The 25211-nt window shown below is 44.9% G+C and overlaps 1 long non-coding RNA gene and 2 pseudogenes across 1 annotated transcript in view; 1 reads left to right on the top strand and 2 right to left on the bottom strand.

The window, feature by feature from the left end:
* The first annotated feature begins 1451 nt into the window (after positions 1 to 1451).
* On the top strand, positions 1452 to 4016 carry LOC144372771 (large neutral amino acids transporter small subunit 1-like; annotated as a pseudogene).
* A 2616-nt stretch (positions 4017 to 6632) lies between these two features.
* Positions 6633 to 7543, bottom strand: LOC144372765 (olfactory receptor 2L13-like; annotated as a pseudogene).
* Positions 7544 to 17153: 9610 nt separating this feature from the next.
* Positions 17154 to 25211, bottom strand: part of LOC144372761 (uncharacterized) — a 41155-nt gene continuing 33097 nt past the window's right edge. Inside the window, exons 5-6 of the long non-coding RNA XR_013432656.1 lie at positions 20960 to 21216; positions 17154 to 20534 (exon numbers count right to left, since the gene is read on the bottom strand). This is a non-coding gene — a long non-coding RNA (uncharacterized LOC144372761). The remainder of the gene's footprint in view (positions 20535 to 20959; positions 21217 to 25211) is intronic.

Raw genomic sequence — 25211 nt, 5'->3', positions numbered from 1 at the left:
AACAAGCCCTAAAAAAATGTGTGCCAATAAAGATTACAACATTCAGTCAAATTATCCTTCAGAATATAAGAAAAAATAAAAATATTCCATGATAAGAAGAAACTGAAAGAGTTCATAATCAGTAAGCCTGTACTACAAAATATATTAAAAATATATATCATATAGATGATATAAAAAACGGAAAATTAAAACCAGCATGGGGTAAATTGTAACAGAAGAATTGTCAGTTAAAGTAGAATACAGTTTGAATTACGCATTTAAAAAAACTCTATAACAACATTAAAGGTAAATGGTCTAAGCTGTTCAATCAAAAGGTATATACTTGCTGATTGAATTAAAAGACAACAAGACCAAACCATATGCTTTTTGTGAGAGACTCACAATTACAAAGACATCAACAAATGAACATTAAAATAGAGAAAATCTATAACACACAAATGGTAACTTAAAGAAAGAAGAAGTTGGTACTCTTATCTCAGACAAAGTAGAAATCAGGTCAAATTAATCAGAAGACAAAAAGAAGTCACTTTATATTGGTTATAGGAATCATCCAAAATGTATTGTGATTGTGCATATTTATGACCCAAACATTGATTTATCTACTTATATAAAACAAATGCTTTTCAGTATAAAGAAACAAGTAGCTTTGAAAAAGTAATATTTGGTGATTTGAACACACCCCTCTCACCACTACACAGGTTATCCAGACATGATCTAAGCATAGATTCTTTAGAACTAAAAAAAAAAAAAAAAAAAAAGAAAGAAAATAAGAGGGAAAAAAAGAAAGAACAATAACAACAACAACAAAACTATTAATCAAATGAACCTAACAGACACCTATAGAATATTTCATCCACTGACAACTGAATTCACTTACTTCTTATCAGTACATAAAACATTCTCTAAAACAGATCATATTTTAGGGCAAAAAGTGAATCTTAGCAAACCCAATAAAAACTAGATATTTACTTGCATCCTATCAGATCAAAATGGAATACCATTTAAATATCAGAGAAAAATCAACCATTCTAACATCTGAAGTATGAATAATACATTTTATCTTAAAGAATTGGTCACAGAAGAAATCAGGGTAGCAATAAAAAAATAGGAACAAAAATAGAGATACAACATATAAAAATATCTGGGACGGTATAAAAGATGTTCTAAGAGGAAAGATAACACTACTGAGTTCCTACATTTGAAAAAAATAGAAAGTCATCAAATAAATAATCTAACATTAAACCTCAGATCTCTAGAAAACAAAGAAAGTAGCATCAAAATCAGTAGAAGACAAGAAATAGCTAAAATTCTAGCCAAAATCAATTAAATTGAGACTAACACAAACAATACAAAGAATCATTGAGGGCAGACGCAGCAGCTTCGAGGCCCACGGGCTTCTCGATCGTCCGCGCGCACGTCGTGTCCAGGCCCAGCCCGCCGTCACGGCGAGCATGGCGGGCGCGGGCGCGAAGCGGCGCGCGGTGGCGGGCCGGCGGTCGAGGAGGAGGAGCGGCAGGCGCGGGAGAAGATGCTGGCGGCTCGGCGACCCGGCAGAGGAGGTCGTGACCCTACAGCGCAACATCACGCTGCTCAACGGCGTGGCCATAATCGTGGGCACAATCATCGGTTTGGGCATCTTCATGACGCCCACGGGCGTGCTCGAGGAGGCGGACTCGCCGGGGCTGGCGCTGGTGGTGTGGGCTGTGTGCGGCATCTTCTCCATCGTGGGCGCGCTCTGCTACGCCAAGCTGGGCACCACCATCTCCAAGTCTGGCAGCCACTACGCCTACATGCTGGAGGTGTAAGGCTCCCTGCCCGCCTTCCTGAAGTTCTGGATTGAGCTGCTCATCATCCGGCAGTCCTCGCAGTACATCCTCTCGTCTTCGCCACTTACTTGCTCAAGCCGCTCTTCCCCACCTGCCCCGTGCAGGAGGAGGCCGCCAAGCTCGTGGCCTGCCTCTGCGTGCTGCTGCTCACAGCCGTGAACTGCTACAGCGTGAAAGCTGCCACCTGCGTGCAGGACGCCTTCGCGGCAGCCAAGCTCCTGGCCTTGGCCCTGATCATCCTGCTCGGCTTCATCCAGATCCGGAAGGGTGGGTGGCGTGTCTAATCTGAACCCAGAGTTCTCCTTCCAAGGCACCAACCTGGACGTGGGCAACATCGTGCTGGCCTTGTACAGTGGCCTCTTTGCCTACGGAGGATGGAATTACCTGAACTTTGTCACAGAGGAGATGATCAACCCCTACAGGAACCTGGCCCTGGCCATCATCATCTCCCTCCCCATTGTCACCCTGGTGTACGTGCTGACAAACCTGGCTTACTTCACCACGCTGACCACTGAGAAGATGCTGACATCCGAGGCTGTGGCCGTGGACTTTTTGGGATCCTGGATAATCCCCGTTTTTGTGGGCCTGTCCCGCTTCGGCTCTGTCAACAGGTCCCTGTTCACGTCCTCCAGGCTGTTCTTCGTGGGGTCCAGGGAAGGCTACCTGCCCTCGATCCTGTCCATGATCCACCCACAGCTCCTGACACCCATGCCATCCCTTGTGTTCACGTGCATCATGACCCTGCTGTATGCCTTCTCCAAAGACATCTTCTCCGTCATCAACTTCTTCAGCTTCTTCAACTGGCTCTGTGTGGCCCTGGCCATCATGGGTATGGTCTGGCTCCGCTTCAAGAAGCCTGAGCTGGAGCAGCCCATCAAGGTGAACCTGGCCATGTCGGTCTTCTTCATCCTGGCCTGCCTGTGCCTCATCGCTGTGTCCTTCTGGAAGACACCTGTGGAATGTGGCATTGGCTTTGCCATCATCCTCAGTGGGCTGCCTACTTCCTCTGGGTCTGGTGGCAGAGCAAGCCCAAGTGGCTCCTCCAGGGCATCTGTGAGTGTCCAGGCTGCTGGCCGAGATGGGCTGGTACCAGCCATGCCTTTGGCCACTGCAGGGTGTCAGTGGTGAGGACACCCACCTACTCCCAGCTCAAGAGCTAAGCAGCAGCTCATCTCAGAAAGAGAGGTTTCCGAGAATCAGGCTGCTGTTGCCAGAGAAGTGCCCACTGTCACTCACCAGCCTTGACATACTGCCTGACCTTCCTGGGCAGAGCAGGAGAAGGCGCCAGGCGCGGGGTGGTCCACATCAGAGTGGGCCCTGTCCTCACCCGTGTGGAAGGCCAGGCTTGAGAGAGTCCGCACCAGCGGGCCTTGCCAGCACCTCAGCGCTGGGTGACCTAAGATTCTAGGGTGGCCCCTGTGCAGGCGAGGAGACCCACACCAAGAGCTGAGCCACCCATCATTTGAGCAGGACTCTCCCTCCAGCCTGGGTCCCTGTGGAATCTCATGCAGGGTCACACCCAGAGCAGACTTAGGATAGAAACCTTGTTCTGAAACCACCAGTCTCCCTCGCCAGACAGGCTCTGCGTAGAAAGTGCCAGGGTGGCCCTGGAGGTTGCTTGAGGGGGCGGGGGGCGCTGGCCAGGCAGCGCCACAAAGAAAAAGGAGAGAGAGTGCCAGGCGGTTCCTGGGGCCCCTCTCAGGCAGCCTGGTCTCAGGGCACAGTGGTGACATGGGCAGTCTCAGGGCACAGTGGTGACATGGGCAGTGTGGGCCGGGCACACGCACAGTGGCAAGGCCACCAGGTTGCTGTGCAGTCACAGGGCTCTGGGGTGGGCAGCTGCACATGCTCCCACACTCCTCTCCCACTGGCCCGGGCAGTCTGGCATGACGGAGAGTTGCAGAATGTGCTGCTTGCCAGGAAGCCCTGGGGAGGCGCCAGTGCTTACCACAGGGTCTGGAGGGCCACACAAAACTTGGAGTTCCTGTCCTCCTGCAGCTTGGCACGGTGTGGGGACAGGTCGGGTGGGAGCTGGGCTTGTGGGTCCTTGTCTCCACAAGAAGGACGCCTGGCCCAGCCTGTGGCCTGGCCGCGCTCACTCTATGTCCTCTCCCTGCAGTCTCCACGACCGTCCTTTGCCAGAAGCTCATGCAGGTGGTCCCGCAGGAGACCTAGCTGGCGGCAGATGCTGCGGGCAGGAAGCACACGAAGGCCACGCGCAGACAACTTGCCCTCAGAAAAGTATCTCCTGGTCTCCCTTGTCCCCTCACCGTCCTTGCCCGGGGCAGCACCCACAGCAGCTGTGAACACTCTGGTACGAATGGTGTCCTGGAAGATGGATGTCCCTGGTGGCTCCCGGGCACGGTGCCAGCAGTGAGCTGGAGCAGGCTTGGTGCCCCCCCCCCCGTGGGACCCATTGCCTTCTCCCTTCCCTATTCATCTGCATTCAACTTAAATTTGGGGTCAAGTCAGTGCCACCAACTGATTGCTGTTTAGAGAGGTCAGGAGGAGGTGGGAGACATCTCGATAGTGCCTTGTGCCTCCAAGGGACCCGACGCTGTGGCTGCACAGAGCACTGAGGACCTGCACTGGCGTGGCAGTGCCTGTATGCGGGCGCACCTCCAGCTGCTCCAGCCCTCTTCCCTCCAGCGCCTGTGTAGGGCTAAGAGAGAAGAGCCCTGGCTGTGTCTTTGCCTTAAAGTCTCGAGATGGCTCCTGCCCTGCGAACCCTGGAGAAGGAACCTTCAGCAGCAAGAGCCAGCCCTGCCTGTCCCTGGGGTTGACCATGGGGCTGTGTGCATCTGGGGACAGCCAGGAAGGCAGGCAAGGCATGGCTGGGGACCCCAGCCTCTGCCTCCCACTGACCACAGCAGCCCTTCAGCCCTTGGGCTGGCTTCCCCTGTGGCCAGGGTGTTGCCTTCCCCTCACATGCCCCATCCCACTCTCAGAAGACAGCAAAGCCTTCCTGGGCTCTCCTCTCTCTGCCTCCGGTGGGTTTGTCTTTGTTGTGCCCTGGAGCACTTGAGGCCTGGCCAGCACATCTGGCCACACTGTTCTTACTGAGCTGTCAAGAAGTCCCTGCTAGTCACCTGCAGAGAGTGGGTCCTCTCTTCGGGTCAGACTGAAGAGACTCTGAAACCTGAGAAGAGCTCAGCAGGCTCCTGTCTTGCCCTGGGAGCTCAACCTCAGCATCAGACCACTGACCCCCCAGGAGGAGGGCAGTGCCAGCCACTTGGCAGGGTGCAGCGTGTTCCTGGGATGCGGTGTGGCTAGATCGTGGGACCCCCACCTGCGAGGCAGGTCAGAGGGGTCTGTCTGGTTCTGGGGCCTGTGTCCATGGTGCTGACTCTGACTTGCCGGCTAGTGTCCAGGAGCATAGTAGGACCATGGCCCATCTGGGAAGTCTCTGCTGTCCAGCCAGGCATGGCCGACAGACCACAGGGCCTGGGATAGCAGACCCTGGCCTGACAGCCTCTGTTTGTCCCCTAACACTTACTAACGCGGAGGTACGGTTGGCACTGTGTTTATTTATTTCAGGTGGCAGGCTGGAGCCGGCCACCTTGGCCATCCACTGTGACGTCCACAGAGCTAGTGACTTGTGGCTGGTACATCTTCTATTCTGTGTTAATGGCTAACCTGTTACATTGGGCTGGTGGGGTGGGGAGTTCTATTTGTGGGGTCATTTGTTTTTAAAGAAATGAGACTGAGATTCTAAAAAAAAAAAAAAAAGAATCAATGAGACACAGAGTTCTTTCTTTAAAAAGGTAAAGAGATTGATAAATGTTTAGTCAAATGCAAAGAAAGAACTAGATTAACAACATTAGAGATTAAAAAAAAATCAGCAAATATCACCACAGAAACTACTAAAGACCAGACTATCATCAGACACTATTTGGAATTTTATATTCCAATAAGCTAGAAAATCTCAAACAAACTTGCAAATTCCTAGAAATATATGACCTACACAAATCACTCCATGAGGATATAGAAAACTTAATCAGGGCAATATAAAGAAATGAAATAGAAGCTACCATTAAAAGATTTCTAATAAAAATCCAGAGCAGATGAATTCTTAGCCAAGTTCTACCAGGCCTTTAAATTCTCCTCAAATTATTCTATGAAAGAGAAATGAAGGGAAGACTGCAAAATTAATTCTATGAAGTCAGTGTCACCCTGATACCTAACAACATTACACCAAGGAAAGAAAAATTCAAGCTAATATACTTGATAAGTACAAATGTAAAGCTTTTTAATGGAATTTTGACAAACTGCATTAAAAAACATTATAACAAGACAGTGTTACCATGAAAGTGTTTCATGTCCCTGGGCTTTTATAACCACAGGCCCCATGTTTCTCTGGGACACTTGACAAGTATAGGGTGGACATTGTTATGTGCTATAAGCTCAAAATTCATACAAGACCTTGACAAATTAGAATGAAAAGAAAACTAGACAAGAATAGTCATAATATCATCTCAAATATTTCAAATGATAACAAGTTAATATCAGTATAAATATTGTTATGTATATTATAGTAATATATGTGTAACATAAAATATAAATAATGTATAATTAATGTCCACATTGCTAACATAACATAAATAATTATAGAATTTCCTAATATAAACATCCATAATGTTGTGGATCTATATAATAACCAACATATCATTTAAATTAATTTTATTTTTAAATGAGTCACTATAAAATTTAACTTGCACAGATGGCTTGCATTATCCTTCTATTAGTCAGCACTGCTCTGAAGTTTGCATGGAAAGAAGTGATGCAGAGAAGCAGGAACAGTCATGCTCACTTCTTCCTGGGGGAGAACATCCCACAAACACTTCCCATAGCCCCCAGGACCTCCTTGTTCTTCAGGCTGTAGATGATGGGATTGAGCATGGGGGTGAGCATGGTGTAGAAGACAGCCAGGTTCTTATCCTCTGCTGAGGAGTGGAGACTCCTGGGCCGGAGATAAGTGTAGACAAAAGAGCATAGTAAAATGTTACCACAGTTAAATGTGTGGCACACGTGGTGAAGGCCTTTTTTCTTCCCTCTTTTGAGTGCCTGTGGAAGACAGCAAAAAGGGACCCTCCATAAGAGGCAGTGATCCCAAGGAAAGGGACAAGAAGAAACACAACTGTGCTCACAAACACCAGGTGTCCACACAGGCTAGGGGCAACATGGCTGGAATGTCACAGTAGAAGTGATTGATGACCCTGGACCTGCAGTAAGGAAGATGAAGGGCATAAACAGTGTGTGCCAGGGAGTTGATGGAGCCCAGTATACAAGTTCCTATGATCATCTTCACACCAGTCCTTTTACTCATGCAGATGGGGTAGGGGAGAGGGTGGCAGATGGCCACAAAGCAGTCATAGGTCATAGAGGCCAGGATTAAACCTTCAGAACCAGCCATGGTCAGGAAGAAGAAGCTTTGCACACCACAGCCCAGGAAGGAGACGCTTTTCTGGCCAGAGAGGAAGTTGTACACCATTTTGGGGACCGTGGAGGAGATGTACATCAGGTCCATGAGGGAGAGCTGGCTGAGGAGAAAGTACATGGGGGTGTGGAGCCGTGGGTCCAAGAAAATGAGGGAAGTCATCCCTGAGTTCAACAGGCAAGAACAAACACAGAGATGATCAGGAGCAAGAGAAGTAGGCCTTTGAAGGAAACAACCCCAACAAAATAAAGTCATTTGAAGTTTGATTCAATGTCTCCATTAAAACTTTCTGCCTTAATTTCCTTGAAAAAAACACCAAAACTAAACAATAAATATGAAATGTAACAGAAAAAGATAATAAGAACTATTGAAACTGGTAGTCTTTGTTCATGAATTCTTTTTCCTTCAAATCTGTAGCCTTTGTGAAACTGATTTTAAAATCTGAATATTCCTGCTGCAGTTCTCTCTGTATCTCAGCACATCCTGGACACATACGTGGTCTTGGAATACAAAGTCTTTACCAGGCACAGAAAAGGGTACCTGGAGCCTTCCTGCCTGTTGACTCCCAGCAGGAGCATTCCTAGGACTATGCACCAGGCTCAGCCCCAGAGGAAGCCAGGATCCTTCTTTCCCAGCTCCCCAACTCAGCACTCAGGTCCACCACAGATATGGCCTGTGGGGCACAGAAGTGCCCTGTGTGCTTGAGTCTGCATCCTCAGTGACCTCACCTCCTCCACACCTTTAGTTTCTGCTCTTCCCTCCCCACTGGCACTGCTGCAGCTGAGAAAATGGGGATCTTCTCCCAGGTGCTGTGCTGCTCACCTCCTAAACTAAAGCTTCTCTGCTGGCCCTAAAAGGGGGTGGGGTCACCATCCAAAGCATTGTTCTAACCCTGTGAATCCATTGTGTGTCCCATAAGATCCACCCAACACTTCTCTTTGTGATCATGCCTAATTCTATATTTCAGGCAGCAGAAAGAACAAGGACCTTTGAGAGGATGTTTATTTTTTTGTCCTGACCTGTAGTACAGTTTCCAGAAAGTACAGGCAGAGCATGAATCTGCTGCTGTGCAGTTCAACTAGGAAAGAATCTCAACTGTGGTACATTTGTGATTTGGAAAAAAAATCTCTCTCTCCTCTCTCTCTCTCTCTCTCTCTCTCTCTCTCTCTCTCTCTCTCTCTCTATATATATATATATATATATATATATATATATATATTTAAATTATCTTTAGTATTAAATAAAGTAACAGAAATGGGATTTTCATTACCAAAAGAGAGAAAAAGTAAATAAATAAAAAAGAGGAAAAAAAACAAGTAAAATTCTTCATCTAGATAAATTTTTCTTACTATTTATGCCCATTTTTATTGGTATTTATACATTTTATTAAAGTATTTTATACTTATTAATTCTTTTATTTGGGCATAACCCTAAGAGGTGATAAACTATCACTATTTTATAGATGAAACAACAAAGTCACAGAAAGATTAATTTATGCAAGGTCATATTACTAATAATCATCAGACCTGGGATGCTAACCAAGTAGTCTAGGGTCAGCTAATCTAAATTCCACTAAACTGTATTTCGCCTAATGTTAAGGAAATGTTATTCATAGACAACCCCAATTTTTTATTTGTTCTAATTAGTGATACATGACAGTAGAATAAAAACTGAAAGAACAGGGAAGCGGCAGCAAATGCAAGGTCTATTTTTCTTGCATGTTTTCTAGATTGCTGCTTTGATCATCTGAGGATATCAGAATATCCCTTTTTCACTCTTCCAAAGCCATGCCCCAGAAGTTTTTGTTCTCAGACTAGGTTAACACTGTTGGTACCTCCTGTTCTAGGGCTCAGCCCCTTGGACTGCACAGCTTCTGTTTTTTCCAGCTCTGCAGCCTGCAGAAAGCCCTAATGGACTATCCAGCTTCTGGCTGCATAAGCCAACCTAATAAGTCCTCCTATTATAACTATACTTCCTGCATATTCTGTTCTTCTAGAGAATACTGACTAATACATTAATTGGCACTGGATGTATTGTAAGGATGAATTTTCTTAATTGGTTTTGTGGGTTCTGGAGAGGCTGTCTAAATTGGTTAGACCTAATGTTAATAAAGTCTCTCCTACTGGTATTATAAAGAGCACTGATAATTCATGGTGTGAACTGTTTAAAGAGATTTGTAAAGTAACTACACTTGATGCTACCAATTCACCACTTTTAAAAGCATGATGTTTAGTGAATCTTTACATGATAGTTTTGAACAATTCTGGAAAACTAAGAAATATGATGATGTTTGTTGATGGCTTCTGGTTTCATTGGACAAAGTAACAAAGGAGAATGATGAGCTCAAAAATTTAGTTTCTAAGCTGCCGTCACATATAATTGATCTGAAAGCTACTAAGTGTGTTCTGAAGGAGATTCTTCTCTCTTGTAGTCAAAGGGCTGAGGTTGATGAAAACCAAACACAAACTCTAATTGTTCAATTGGCTGAATTACATGGATGTTTAACTCTCAGCCTCAGAAGGTGTCTGCAGTTAAAGTGAGAGCTCTGCTTGAAAAAAGATGGGATCCTGCAAATTGGGTTGGTGATGTATGGGAGGAGACCAAAGTGGCTGGGGTTATTAAACTTCCATATTATAATGAATTTAACTTGCTAGAAATCATTGAGTTCCCACCCTTTGCCACAACAGAGGAATCCCTATACACACCTTTGTGGCATTGGCTTCTTCACCCTGGCTGGAGGGAACTAACCCTGCTTTACTTATGGAATCAGTAAAAACCTTCTGTGACTCAGTTGCTCAGCATGACAATGTTCATACTTCTTAGGACCCACCCTCACCACACACTTTTGCCTCCAGGCCTATAACTAGGTCTAAATTCAAACTGACCTCTAGAAGTGACCTGTCTTGAAAATAGATCAATACCTTGCTGAATCTCACTCCTCAACCTTGGCTCAGGGTTGTCTTGTGTCAATACTTACTTGGCCTCTATTGTCCAGGTCTGAGAAACACTCATAAATAAAAGCAAATCATTGGCCTTAACCCATAGGTAAAGGGAGACTGGACCCATGGCCTCTATCTCCATAGAGATCTCTAAGATGTGAAGATGAAGAGGTACATTTACTTGAAAAAGAGTCAAGTAGTTTACCCAGAAAGTGACTCATTTATTGCTGCCCTCTGGACATGGGTTAGCAAGGCAGTGAGATTTGAATGTGAAACCCTCAATCTTGCTGCTATATTTTATCATGTTTCCTGAGGATGATATTCAAAATGACAGTTGTAAACCTTTGGTTTCTGATAATGGGGATGATTCCACAGAAAGGCTGCCCCTGTCCTGGATTAGGACATGGTCCCCACAATTTTATTTTAACTTGCCTGTTTACCCAAGATTATTGATATGCTCTGTGAAAATACTTGGCACTTCTCAAGTCTGGGGAATCAGTGGCCTGTCTCCACCTGCTGCTCCCCTGACACAAAGGCTAACTTGGACGCAAAGCTCTGCAGCCATGTGATCCTGCAGGAGCCAGGGGGGCACCCTTCCCACACACTTCACATGACTTCTCCTGCAGTGTTTCTTAATTCAAGGAGAAATGATGGAGTCTGAATCTCACTTATGCTTTCCCTGCAAGTGAAGTAATGAAGTGGAACCTCCTTTCTCCACAGAAAAGTCTTAACAGGGTTTCTCCAGAAATCTTCACCATGGCTGATTTTAGGACTGTCAGCAAAAGAGTCTCTACAAAAGACTGCAATGTAGATAAACTTCCTATTTTCATGTTGCCCTGTTTCCTTGGCCACTGTATGGGAGGAAATCAGCACTCCAGGTGCTGGTCACCCCCTTATTAGTTTTTCACAAACTCATGTATAGTAGTTTGTAGAACTGTGAAAACAAGGCCTCTGATCTTGAGCTGGGCTTCACAGAGATGTCTATATTTTTAACATAAGTTACCAAATGGACTCCATGGTAACAGCTGAAAGAGAGAGGAAAGAAAGGGGAGAAGCAACTCTCCTCTTCTCAGATGTTGTTCTTGAAAGGTTAACTTGCCCAAAACAGTAAAAGAAAAAAAGCTGCTTTTATGTGAATTTCTGCAGACTGTGAACTTCTGAGTCCCTCTATTTACATACTGAGTATAAAATTCTGGAACTACCTGAGCTCGTGGTTCTGGGGATTCATTGATTATAGCAAAAGCTGTGCCCTCTGAACCTGGTTGCAGCCAAATAAAACTTTCTTGCTATCTTCAGTGCCTTGCCTCATCTATCCCTACAATAGTAACAGAACAACACCAAAGCTATAGATGACAGAGTTAATACCATGTTGAACTCTAGCATTAACTAATCATAAAAACTTTTCTCCCTCACCATAATAATAGGAACTGGGAAAGTGCTGTCAGCAATGAGGGATAGGGACATCTGTTCTTTTCATAACCTTCCTGGAATCCAAGGGGGAGGCTGGGTGAAAACTGGCCAACCTGTCTCCTCAGAGCTGGGGGGCTGATTGGAACTCTGTGGGCCACAACTTCATTCTGCTGCTGAGGAAGAGGGTGTGACTGACCTTAAGTGAGGAGGGGGTTCTTCCACTTACAGAGCTGTGACATGAAGGCCAGGAGACTTCAAGGAAGGGTTGGTTACCATGAGGCCTCCCTCAGAACCCTAGGCCAGCCTCCTCTCCCCCACTATCTAGTGTGCGCCTGCTCTTACCACTCTCTGGTGCCCACATGTGTGCCTATCATGTGGAAAACATCCCATGCATCCAACCCACACAAGTGAAAGAGGCCATAAATCATTTACTTTGGGAAAACAGGAGGCATGGGACTGAAGCCATCCAGTCATCTTACCTAGCCCAAGATAGAAGACAGCCCTGGGAAGAATCTTGTCACTACTACTGTTCTTTTTATTTTTAATATTTTACTTTTTACTTGTAGTTGGACACAATATCTTTATTTTATTTATTTTTATGTGGTTCAGAGGATTGAACCCAGGGTCTCACACGTGCTAGGCAAGCACTCTACCACTGAGCCATAACCCCAGTCACAGTATTATTCTTGTCTGCAGTGTGTGACACAGTGTCCACCCACCAGTGACCCCAGATTTACCTAGACAAAGGCATCCTCCCCTAGGCACATTACCTTTCACTTTAAACCTGGGCAAAAGAGGATGCTGAAAGGATTTTCCTGGATATTTGTCTAGACATGCATCTAGTATGGAAGGAATAGAACCTGAGGTGGGCAGAAGATTTTCAGTCCTCTCTTTCCATTTCAAATTCCCCTCTAAAGGAACTCTTGTTTCTAGGCTTTTGGGTCTTCCCTTGCTGCCAGAGGACAGACAAACGTTACCCCCCCAAGCCTTTTGTGGCTCTAATGACTGTGGAAAATATGGTCGCCCACTAGGGCTAACGCACACCTCTGTGGGTCTCAACTTCCTACTCAGACTCTCCTAGAGGGCCAGAGTCCCAAAATGCATGCACTCAAGCAGCCAGGAAGGAGATCTGGGGCATACCTGGGACCAAGTTCCTCATCACATTTCCTCTTCTGGGCCCCAGATGCTGATGAAATGTGGGGGTGGGGGACTTACACCAGTCTGGGATTGTCACTGTCCTGGAAATGGGTCTTGCAGTGGTCTGTGTAGAGCCCCAGATTACATCTGCAACCCAGGTGGCCTGGGACCCTGTCCCCAAAGAAGCAGAAGCAGTCTCCAGAACTCACCCTTCTCATGGGAGTAAGATGTGGCATGTCTGCCATTCAGTCATTGCTTCCCCACCCATTGTTCTCATGGCATTCCATTCTTCTGTGTAGACATGAGGCCATATTTCCGGTCCCAAAGTCAGCTTGTGTTTTCAGTTGACCCTGGAATCATTCATCTTGGTCAAAATGTGAAAGGATGCTTCCATATCCAGGGGAGGTCATGAAGGCAGATCATCTAATAAATATTCTGTGATCACTGCCAGCTTTTGAGTCTTCAGGACTCTGTAGAATAATTTAATTCTAAACTCTGATTGAAGTCAAACTAAGAACTTTTTTATTTTATTAGTAAAATATTTTGCTTTGTTCCAGGTGTGGTGGTGATGAATATAATATCAGCCACTCAGGAGGCTGAGGCAGGAGGATCAAGAGTTCAAAGCCAGCCTCAGCAAAGGTGAGGGGATAAGCATTTCAGTGAGACCCTGTTTCTAAATAAAATGCAAAATAGGGCTGGAGATATGGCAAAGTTGTTGAATGCCCCTGAGTTCAGTGCCAGGCATCCCCCCTGCCAAAAAAAAAAGCCCCCTGTTTCTTCTGATGATCAGAATCACAGCCTCTGGGACAGGAACTCACGTGCTGTTCCTTTGCTAGAAAAAAATTCTTAATACATTTTCTCTCAAAGTCATGTTATTATTGGATTGGAATTGGGGCAAAGGATGAAACATTCAGTAACACCTTATCTGCATGTTTTCATGACTCATAGCTGTTATCCATCAGCAAATTTTGGGTTTTGAAATAGTTTGCCTGATGTTAGGAGAAGTACTATAGCACACCTTAATTGTGCTGTGTGCTTGCATGGTGTATGATTCATATCCTTCTGTTTTCAAACTATATATTTGCATCCAGACAGTGACTCCTGTAGATAATATAGAATTGGACCTTCTTTTTATTCTGCCTGATGATCTCTAGCTTTGGATAGGATTCTTTAGTAATTTCACATTTCTTTTACTGTTGATGTAGTTAAAAAATTTATGTCTGCCTTTTTACATTCTTCTATTTTCTTATGTTGTTTTTATTCCTCTATTCCTCTTTACTGTGTGTGTTTGTGTTTTACTGGGGATTGAGCCCAGGGGTGCACTATAACTGAACTACATTGTCTGTCTCTTTTAAAGTTTTACTTTGAGAGAGATGGAGGCCAAGATGCTGAGGCTGGCCTAGAATTTTCAATCCTACCAGCATGGTTTGTACAACCATATCAGGCTACAGCTCTATTTTGTTTTGTTTGCTAATGAAGAATGTCTTTAATGATTTGTTTTCAGTGTTTTTATGTATTGGTCTAGTGATGACTTATCATGTGTGAGAAATATGCTCACTTGTCCAAACCCAAATAATTGCCTTGTTATAGACCTGGGCCTTCTGAGAAACTTAGGCAGAATAAAGATCCCCTTCAAATCTCAATTCTTGCAATCAAGTCAGAAAAATTTCAGCCATGTCACCTGGTAATAGGCATGAGCTTATTGAAGGGATAGGAAAAGGGGAAGGGAACATTTTCAAGGGAGAATGTGGTTTCTCTCAGAGAGGAGAAGGACACTGTGCTTCTCCTGCACTCCAGTTTTATTGTGTTATGGGCCAGGCTCTATATGCAGTGACCAAATAGGCTCCACTTTACCTGAGACTCCATATCATGTAAGAAATGCTTCTACCATGGAAAAGCCCCACCTCTGTACTCATTAATAGTTACCTAGCATAGCACACTTGTCAACACAAAATAGCAATTCTTATACAATGTAAAATTGTTCTCTTTTGTTCCATTTTATTGGGTAAGATACCTTGTCAGATTGATTGTCTGGACATCAGTAAACATTTTCTAATGTGTACTATACTAGGGTCATTTTGACCCACTTCCTTCTGCTTGCTTGCTGCTATGCCAACCTGGAAAGTACAGGGGGAAATGCCAATGTACCCATTGCATAGTCTCGCTAACTGCCCAATCCATAGCTTGCAGCTATGTCAATCCAGATGTGATTTTTGCCTTTAAATATCCTAAAATGCTCAGGCTCAGGGCTGTTCTTTGCAGAGACAGTTATGGGTCCTTTGGGGAGCAGTTGCTGGCCAGCCAGCTAAATAAAAACTCCTCAATTTGTACAAAACTGGTGTGTTTTCTGAGTGACTGACCCCACAACAATTTGTATCCCAGAGAAGTTTCCAGAGAGGCCTGTGCAGGTCCATCCACTTGACTTTTGGCTGACCGTAGGGTGACATCAGATTTTCAAGTCGCCACTGTCATGGCAACTCTATGTCACCTTGGCCCATGCCGAGTGATTTTAATTGGATTTCTTAAAAAAAAAAAATTATCCTTATCTTCCAAAATCTTGCCTTTGAAAAGGGTCACAAAAGTCTCTCCCTGAAAAGTAATTTGGGTTCCTCTAAGGGTATTTCTTGACTGTATTTCTTCTGTAGATAATAGGTTGTTTGCTGAGGAATGTGACATCACCTGTCCATGTAGGCTGGGCAGGGTTGCAGGTAAATTGCTTTTTGGCCAAGAAAGCATGTGGGGCTCAGCACAGTGGGCCCATTTTATAGAATTATTCTCTTTACATTGTGTTCCCACTATTGACTTCAATCTTTACCCTAAAAGACTAAGAGACAAAAGTACAGAGAAAGCACAGCTTTACTGATGGTCTCACAAGATGGAATGCCTGGGGAAGCAGGCACACCCAGAGCCATTATGATCAGCATTTTATCCTCAGGTGCACAAGGTCCCCTCTACCTAACCCAGTTTCTCATTGGCTAAGTAATATTGGGTGTTCATTTTCCGGATCATCACCTGGGTTCTACTGTCTCCCATTGGGTCATTTAAAGGAAAGTGTTGCCAGGCACAGTCACACATACTTGCAACCATAGTGTCTTGGGAGGCTGAAGCAGGAGGATTGCAATTTCAAGTCTCTGCAACTTAGTAATGTCCTAAGCAACTTAGCAAGACCCTGTCTTAAAATAAAATAAAACTAGAAAGAACTGAAAATTTGACTCAGTGGTTAAACCCCCTTCAGTTAAATCCCTGGTATCAAAAAAACTACATTTATGTATTTAAAGAAATATACCATTAATTGTCCCCACTTTCCTTTGTTATCTTGCAGCAGGAAAGTCTTTGTATATTGAGTGCATCTTGGCATGTACAGAGTTTTTACTTCTAAACTAAAAGATATTTCTATCTCTGTTGGTCAGGTTGATCCCTTCCCCTACCTCCTATGGGTCAAGTGTAGTTCAGGTGCATGAACTCTGTATCTGCCACATGCAGAGGCTGTGGTGCTGTTTGGTAACCTCCAATTATGCTCTGTTTCCCATCAGGCTGCCTTTCCTACATCCCAATTTTACATTTAAGGCTAAATACTATATTCTGGAAATTGATCCTTGGACTTTTTATTTCTCACACCATGTATATCTCATCAGAATCATCCACACATTCATACTAACAATTCCAGATAAAGAGAAACATTATCTTACATAGCTCTATATCCTCCTACACATATAGCTGTATATCCCTTTCTACATTCCGTTTTTGCATCTTATTATTTTATATATCATACCTATAAAATTATAGATTAAACAGCAATTGGCTGGAATAGTTTTAGCATTATGTAAAACTATATCTTTTGAGGACATTAAAGGGAGAGAAATGATATAGTTAGAATTTCTTTTCTTTTCTTATTTTTTTTTTTTTGATATGGGGGATTGAACTCAGGCTTACTGACCATGGAGCCACATCCTCAATGCTATTTTGTATTTTATTAAGAGATTGGTTCTCACTAAGTTGTTTAGTGCCTTTCTTTTGCTGATGCTGGCTTTGAACTAGCAATCCTCCTGCCTCAGCCTCTGGAGCCACTGGGAATACAGGAGTGTGTCACCATGCCCAGCCTAATCTTTTTTGTCATTTTCTTTATTTAATCAATAATAGATTAAAGTCACCATCTGGAGTTATATTCTAAAACTCATTACATTTATGCTCCATCCCACCTTCTTTGTACTACAATAAAAAGGGGACTGGGGATGTGGCCCCTGCCATGGATTAAATCCCTAGAATAGAATAGAGAAAAAGACAAAACAAACCAATAACAACAACAAAAACCACCTGGAGTTCAGCTTTCACCCTTGGACAGGTGCGTGGCTGCTTTTCCACACTTGTGGAGATACAATCTTTATACATAAGCCCCCCCCCCCCCCGCCTGTTCATGGGCGATTTTGTTAGGTAGCATGAATTAGGGCCAGAGTGCAGGATGTGGAAGACTTCACAAAGTCCAAGTTTACAGTAAAGAAGAAAACTTTATTTACTTTCCAGGAAGGGGTATATACCACAGGCCTTATCTGCCCCAATTGTGTTTTTATATGCAGGCTGTATGAGCAGAGCTGAGCAGGGTTTTTGTTTTTTTCTGGTTTGACTAACAGTTGAAACCCAGGAAGCTGAGAACACTGGGTCAGCATCTGGGGTTATGTTGCTTTCCAGGCAGGAGCAGGTGGGCTTGTGGATTTTTTAAGAAAAATGTAGGTGTCTCTGAATGATTGACATGGGAAGAACACATGAGAGGGGGACTCCTCCTGAGACACAAAGTGAGATCAGTCTGTGCAATGGAGTGCTGGGTGTCAAGGGGGAAAATGAGCATGAGCTCACAGACATGTTTAGGATCCATAGATCCATGGATCCCCAAAGTCACAGATAACAGCAAACCTTACATAGAGTATTTCCTATACATACCTTCCTATGATCACTCTTTCTATAAAACCTCAGAGTCCTTGTCAGTCCCTGAAGACAGAGCTAAGGACAGGGTTCCTTTGTCTTCTTGGTGTAGCTGCACTAGTTAAAGTTACTTTCTTGCTTTTCATCATGACCTTTTCTATTTGGTTTTGGGGTAAACAGCTGACCTGACCTGTGGGATCGCCAGAGTCAGGCCACTGCCTAGGACTCCTCTAAGAGTAGAATGTAGAACATGTACACTAAGCACAGACACCCAATTTATTTCCACTGCACATTGCTGCCTTACAGGATTGCCTCCTTCCCCCACCCACCTTCTGCTGGGAATGGGACACTGAGCCAAGGCACCAACATCAATAGCTTCCTTTCATAGCTCAGGCTCTAAAGAGCAGTAGCAGGAGGTGATGAGAATTACTAAAGTAATTGCCAAACTATTTGCATTTTTAGATATCATATATGTGTGACAAAAGTTTCAATTTTGTTTTGACTGTGTCTTGTTAAGTTGCCTGAGGTCGCACCAGCTTATAAGATTTCATATATATGTGTGTGTGTATATATATATATATATATATATTTTTAGGTACTGCGGAATAATCCCAGTGGGGTCCACCTCTGAGCTGGGTTCCTAACCGTTTTTACTTTATTTCAAGACAGGGTCTTACTGTTTGCCGAAGCTGATGTGAACTTGGGCTCCTCCTGCCTCAGATTCCCCAGGAACTGTTGTTGTCATTGCTGTTCGTTTCCCTGGTGAGGTTACAACCTAGGGCCTCACCCATGCTAGGAAAGCCTCTCCCTAGAGCCACAGCCCAGGCCTAGAGGTCACCTTCTTTTTTTTTTTTTTTTTAATTTTCAGGAAGCAGGTTTATTTTTAGTCTCATTGGTCCAGAGGGGCTTATGCCTAAAATCTCCTTGGATGCTGAATATGGAAACTCTTTCAACTTTATACCCAGGAGGAGGAGGGGTTTGAAGGTTTAAGTAAAAAGTGACTTTGTTTCCAATTTTTTAAACTAGACAGAGGTTTCATAAATTTTTGCCACAAACAGCAGAAGTAACCATTCTTGAACACCATCAAGTTAGCAGGCAAATTTAGCTTTTGCAAGACAGAGCGACTTAGCCCTTACAACAAACGGGAAGTCTCAAACCACATTGAGTTCTTTGCAGAATTAGTTTTTGATATTCTGTTAATAAGAACAATTATGGTGAGGGTCTCTGGAGAAGCTTAATTATGGCAAGGGACTTTTGGGTGGGGGTACCTGGTCTGCTTCATACAGGAAGTGCTTCCTGACCATGGCTGTGCGCTACACAGAGATGGTGAGGGTCTAGAGAAATATGGGCAGCCCCCGTGGGAGGGGTGCCAGCTCAGGGAATTCTGTGAATACAGTTCAGATAAGTCAGCATCAGGGAAACCGTGGTCGGGCAAGCTTTGGCTGTAGATGCAGGAGTAGAAAGGCCTTTGCACACCTGGGAGGGATGTCGGTGGGTGACCACTGCTGAGGCCCAGGGCCCTGCAGAGAAAATGTGGATGACAGCCAGAGGCCTGCACCATGGGGAGATGGCCTGGCATTTCAAGATGCTCATGGACCCAGTCAAGGAGCCATGAGTTAGGGTAAAAAAAAGTAATTACTCAGCTTACCTGTAGGGACCTTCTGTGGCTACTCAGAAGCCCTACCTCTCCCTCTCCAATGGGTCATTCCTATGGGCACCAAGGTCCGTCACTTCCCCATCTTTACCCTCCAGCTCTTACCCTGATTCCCCTCTGCTCCTGGCCTTTCTGTTGAGCAGCCTCCTATCCCCCTCACTCTCCCATGAGCCCTCTTTAACTGGCTCTCACTCCTGCAGGGTGCCGATGCCCGCAGGTTGCTGCCCATGATGGACACTTCGGCGCCTTTGTCTCTGAGCTTCCAGAAGGAGATGATGTGTGTTGACCTTCCCACGAGGCTCCAGCTCCGACCCTGTCTGGTTCTTCCATGTTGGAGTGCTCCAGATTCCAATCCTCATCTCTTCTCTCTGCATCAATTCCCTCAGTGACTTCAGATGCACGTCCCCAGTAACATCCACACCCAGAGCACCCACAGATGCTCACCTTCCATGCAGACCCCTCCCCTCCCCTGCAGACTCGATTCCACTCAGTAGGCCCCCTGGATGCCTCAGAAACACTTGGAACGTACGTGAAGAGAAGAAAATGAGAAGAATCACTACCTCGAACACACACACCTGCACACACACACTCACACATTCATGTGACAGACCAACGCATACACACTCATACACACTTGCACTCACATGCGTACACTCTCAGATACACACACACACACACACACACACACACACACACACACACACATCCTTCACATCCTCCCCTTCCCCTGGTCTTTCCTGTGTCTATAAATGACAGTCCCACCCTTGTAGCTCTCAGAGCAGGAATCTTTAGAGTCACCCGGGGCCGAACGTGCCCAGGTTGGTGCTGAGCTGGACCTCTGGTTATCTGCGTTCTTTCTACTGGTCTGACATTCAGGCTCCACATACATTCAGAGAACCCATGATCACTGGTCCTTCAGATGCAGCATCCCACTGGGGAATGAAGAGCACTGAGAGATGAGAAGACACTCTGGGGACTCACCAGATGACGATAAATGCCAGTGGGAAAGTGACATGGGTGGAAGGGGTGCACGAAGCCTCGGGAGAAGGTGATGATATTTGGGAGAAGATCCCAGCAGAGAGAAGCAGATGTAAAGGTGAAGGGGAGGGAGATTCCTGCTGGGTTAGAAGAAGGTGAGCAGCTGGTGAGGTTGCAGGATGGCGGGGGAAATCGCTGAGATCAGAGAACAGCAGGGCCCTTCAGGAACAATGTGGCTATGGGAGAGCAAGGTAGATTCGTTAGAGGATTTTGAGCAGAATGATCAAGAAAATATAGTGACACATGTTTCAGGGGATCCCTGCACCGAGAGGGTGCTTTGGGAGGACAGGGAACCACACTGGGCCAGTGAGGAGGCAATGCAATACTCTCTGCATGACAGGATGGTGGCCCGACCCACAGTGGAGTCATGGGGGTCAGATTCTGGATGCATTCTGAAGGTAAGCCAGATTGACTTCCGGATGGGTTGGACGTGGAATGCAAAACAGAGGTCACCTTCTATGCTGGGTTCCCAGCAAAGGCTTCTTTCAGGGATTGGTTCCCAGAACAGCAAAGAGGCCCCGCCTGAAACAGGGCGGGGGCCAAGGATCTGTCCCTCTAGCCTATGTTTGCCAGTGATTGGGTGATATTATCTGTCACTCACGATGCGAAGCCGCGCCTGGAGGCGGCTCATCAGGGAGGCCGGGTGGAACTGTCCAATCAGGTGCGCCGACGGCGGGGGGAGGGCGGGCTTCCGCGGCTTGGCGGGCTTTCGCGGTCTGATAGCCTTTTCTTCCTCAGCAATTCCGCTCCTGCTTTTCAGAGCCGGTAGTCCTCAGCTCGCAAGACTCAGGTGACCGCGCAGCCTGTGTACCGCGCTAGTTTGTGTGCCCGAAGGTCCCTCGAGAGGACATCATGTCCCTATGGAAAGCAGAAATGGCAAGTTAGCGACCAGGGCTGACGGCACGGGTCAGCGCCTGCCTTGAGGCCCGGAGTGCTGGTGAGCTGCGGAGTGTGGCAGAGTCGGTCCTTGCTGGTGGCCCCGGTCTCTGTCCCTGGTCCCGCGGGTTGGGCTGAGGGGCAGGTTCTTGAAGTCAGAAGCAGGCGTGCAGCCTTCTCCCGCCTGGCAGGTAGCCCTAGCTGCGGTCCCCTGGGCCTGATGGCCGGGCTCTGTGGCTAGTCCCTGAGGTCAACTGCGGACGTGCAGTTCCCGCTGGTGGCCCTGGGCCCTGGGCCGTGGCTCCGAGTGTGGAGTGGGCGGCTCAGGTCCCTGCTTGCCCTCCCCTCCCTGCCGGCTGTCTGCTCCTACTCTTCCACATGTGTCCCAAGTAGGACCTCAGATTGCTTTCCTTCCCCCACTTAGGCGCCTCTGAAGTGGGCTGTAGGTGCTGAAACTGCACCTGCCCTCTGCGTTCTGAAGCGCCATCTGCTCTACAGCTTTGTCAAATAGCCGTTCTTCCTACTGTGTTTCCAACGGACACATCTAGAAATTTTCATTTTCCCCCTCGTGAAGTATTGCAAAGCATCTATCTGTCTGTCTGTCTATCTATCTATCTATCTATCTATCTATCTATCTATCTATCTATCTACCTACCTACCTATCTATCTATATTGGGAGCAAAACTAGGGAAGCTTTGTCAGTGACATCCCAGCCCCCCCTCCCCGCTGTTTTTTTAATTTTTTTTTAATTTAGAGATCTTCTCCCAGGTATTTTGGATACTAGCCCCCAAAATGTGATCCTCCTGCTTCAGCCTTCAGAGTCCCTGGGATTACAGCCTGTGCCACTATTCCTGGCAAAAATAACACTTTGAAAGCATTTGTTTTCTGTTATAGAATATTATACTTGAGGGGAAAGAATAATTACCTGACACAAACTGTGTTTGGGTAAAGTAAGTGTTTTAAATGAAATAAGGGAGATTGTATTGGTACTAGGAATATTGAATCATGGGGTACATCACCAGCCCTTTTTTGTTTGTTCCTTTTTTGTTTTGCTTTTTGTCACAAATTATTTATTTTACTTTGTTTTTATTAGTTACACATGACAGGAGAATGCATTTTTGACACATCATACATAGATAGAGTGTAACTTTCCTTTTCCTGGTTGTACATGATGCAAATTCACACTGGTTGTGTAGTCATATATGCACATAGGATAATAATATCTAGTTCATTCTGCTGTCCTTCATCCCCAGCCCTTTTAAACTTTATTTTTAGACAGGATCTGGGTATGTTGCCCAGCCTAGCCTGGAACTTGTGATCCTCCTGCATCAGCTTCTCAAGCTCTTGGGATTAAAGGCACTGGCCACCCCACCTGAGGAAAATAGTTTATTTTGGTTAAAATATTAATGATGATAGTCAAACACATGAATTCATCTCATCCTGAATGATGTATGTGTCCCACCCTGGAAGAGATTCATATATATATATATCCCCAACCCCCTCTATAATTCTTTTTTTAAAATTTTGATTCAGGGTATTGCCAGCTTGCTTAGGGCCTCCCTAAGTTGCTGAAGCTGGCATTGAACTTGAAAGCCTTGTGCCTCAGCCTCCTGAATCTGGGGTTTTTGAAAACTCATTTCTAAAAGACACTTTTCCTTCAGCATTCTTTATCAGATTTTAGGTGATGGTTGACTGAATAAACAATAATCTGCTGTTTTTCCAGTTGCAGGCTGTTTGTTTACTTAAATCCTTTTAAGGAATTTCTGCTAATTTTTCACAGTGATTGTTTCTAACTTAGAAGAGTGAAGGTTGTTTTGAACATTAAGATAATCCTGTGATGATTTTAGTACAAAATACAGAAACTTGGATAAGATCTGCTTTGTGCATTGTGTAGCCAGTGACCAGGGTCTCACACTGGGATGTGAGGCCGCTGTCCTACATAAGAGAGGGACTGTCTGAAAGAGGAGTGAAGGCCACACCATGCTTGCTATTCTCCACTGTTCTTCATGACTGCTTCATGTGGCTGTGGTGAACATTTCAGGGCTTTTGGTCATGATGATGTTCTTGTTCTGATGGTTCTGCTTGTGTTTCCACTTTTCTCTGGAGGGAAAGCTTGAGGAGCACTCCCACCCCCTGGAGCCATTGTCATCTTGGATGTAAATGACTTTTCTTCTTCAAAGATCAGTTGATATATTTGTGTGAGTGTATTTTGGGGGCTCTATTCTGTTGTATTTTATGGCAGTACCAGGATGGTTCCAGGCTTTCAGTTCTGTTCTATTTCATTGCAGTAGTCTGATGGTTCCAGACTCTATTCTGTCATTTTGGTGTATGTTGATCTTTTTTTTTTTAGTGCTTATGATTTTTATAGAATTGCGTAGCTTATGGCAGTACTTTGATGGTTCCAGACTCCCTGTTGTGTCATTTTGGTGTGTTTATCTTTTTCCTTACTGCTCATCATTTTTGTAGAATTGTTTAGCTTATTCTATAAAACTAAATTTCCACTGGGTGCAGTGGTGCATGCATGTAGTCCCAGAAGCTGGGGACACTGATGCAAGAGGATCTCAAGTTTAAATGCTAGCCTCAGCCACTTACGAGACCCTGAGCAACTTAGTGAGTACTGTCTCAGACCAATAAATGTGCTGGGGATGTGGCTCAGTGGCTAAGGGCCCTTGGTTCAATCCCACCTTTTTTTTTTATTTGCCCCATAATAAATAAATAAATAAGCAAGCAAGCAAATAAATAAATAAAACTAAATTTCTTTTAAGCTTTTCAAAAGTGTTAGTCTTTCACATTTGAATGTATAATAAATGGACTTTTGTCTACAGAATAGAGGGATGTAATGCCTTTTGCCACCTAGATTCCAGTTTGCCTACAGCATCATTGTGATTTCTCTCCATGACGTCTGCTGTCACTCATCTTTCCATTCTGTGAAGGCCAGCTCACGATGGCTTTCTCATGGTCCCTTTCTAATCTCTGCTGATACTGTGGTGTTCAGAAAATCACATGTTTTAAGTCCTTGAGTATGGATGTATGTCAGTGGTAGGGGCACCTTCTGGTAGGTGATATTTTAGGCTGTTCCATCACTGTGCAGACACCATAGTGTGCTTACGTTGTACTTGTGGTGGCCTGTTTCACACCCAAACTGTGTTGGATAGGTGAGAATTTGGGGCTGCAAACCTGCTGATTTACCTCACCCTGGAAGTGCTCCCATGTTTGGTTTATTTATACCAGCATCATTACAGGCATGAGGAATCTCTTTCACAAAGACAACCATTGCACATGTGGCCTATCTTTGTTCAAAGTGCCCTTGAGCAGAACATGGCTGTGTGGCACGTGACTGTACCTTGTTCTAGTGAACCGCCTACTGTTCAGAAGAGATTGACAATCATTTGTCATTCATTATTGCTATGAAAATTAGAAAAGTAGTTTCTGCTGTTTATTAAGAAGACTGTTTTTGAGACTTATATAAAAATTTGTAAGGGTGTTATTTGGACAAGGTGATATCTTGGGGTGATTGAGTTATTTCTAAGACATGTGCTATCTTTCCACTTACCCCATTCTGCTTTGACAGTAACCACAATAAATTATTAAATTGTTGTGTTTATTAATAATTGTACTTCTTTACTAGTTGGCTAAAGTGGTTCTGGAGTAAAGTGCCTGCAAATTGTAGTTATTCTCTTGGTGTAATCACACAGGATGAGCTCAGTCCCCAGTTAACACATTGTGACCATCTGTGTGAAAGATTTTCTGAATGTTGTCTGAGAGAAGCTCCTTAGTGACCCAACACCAAGAGTTTTTGCATGGAGGCTGAATATAGGCACTTTTTAAAGGAAGAAACAATAGACTTTAAGAAGGAAACAGTAGATCAGTAAATACCATGTTGCTTACATTAACTGTGTAGGCACAGTGAACCACTGTGGTTGGCAGGATCTGTCCCAAATGCTGTGTTTCCTGATTCTAGCAATTTCCTACCCAGT

Source organism: Ictidomys tridecemlineatus, unplaced genomic scaffold (genome assembly GCF_052094955.1).
Source record: "Ictidomys tridecemlineatus isolate mIctTri1 unplaced genomic scaffold, mIctTri1.hap1 Scaffold_161, whole genome shotgun sequence".
NCBI classification, from domain to species: domain Eukaryota; kingdom Metazoa; phylum Chordata; class Mammalia; order Rodentia; family Sciuridae; genus Ictidomys; species Ictidomys tridecemlineatus.
Note: the sequence above shows the minus strand (reverse complement) of the source record. Positions and strands in the feature narration are given on the sequence as shown.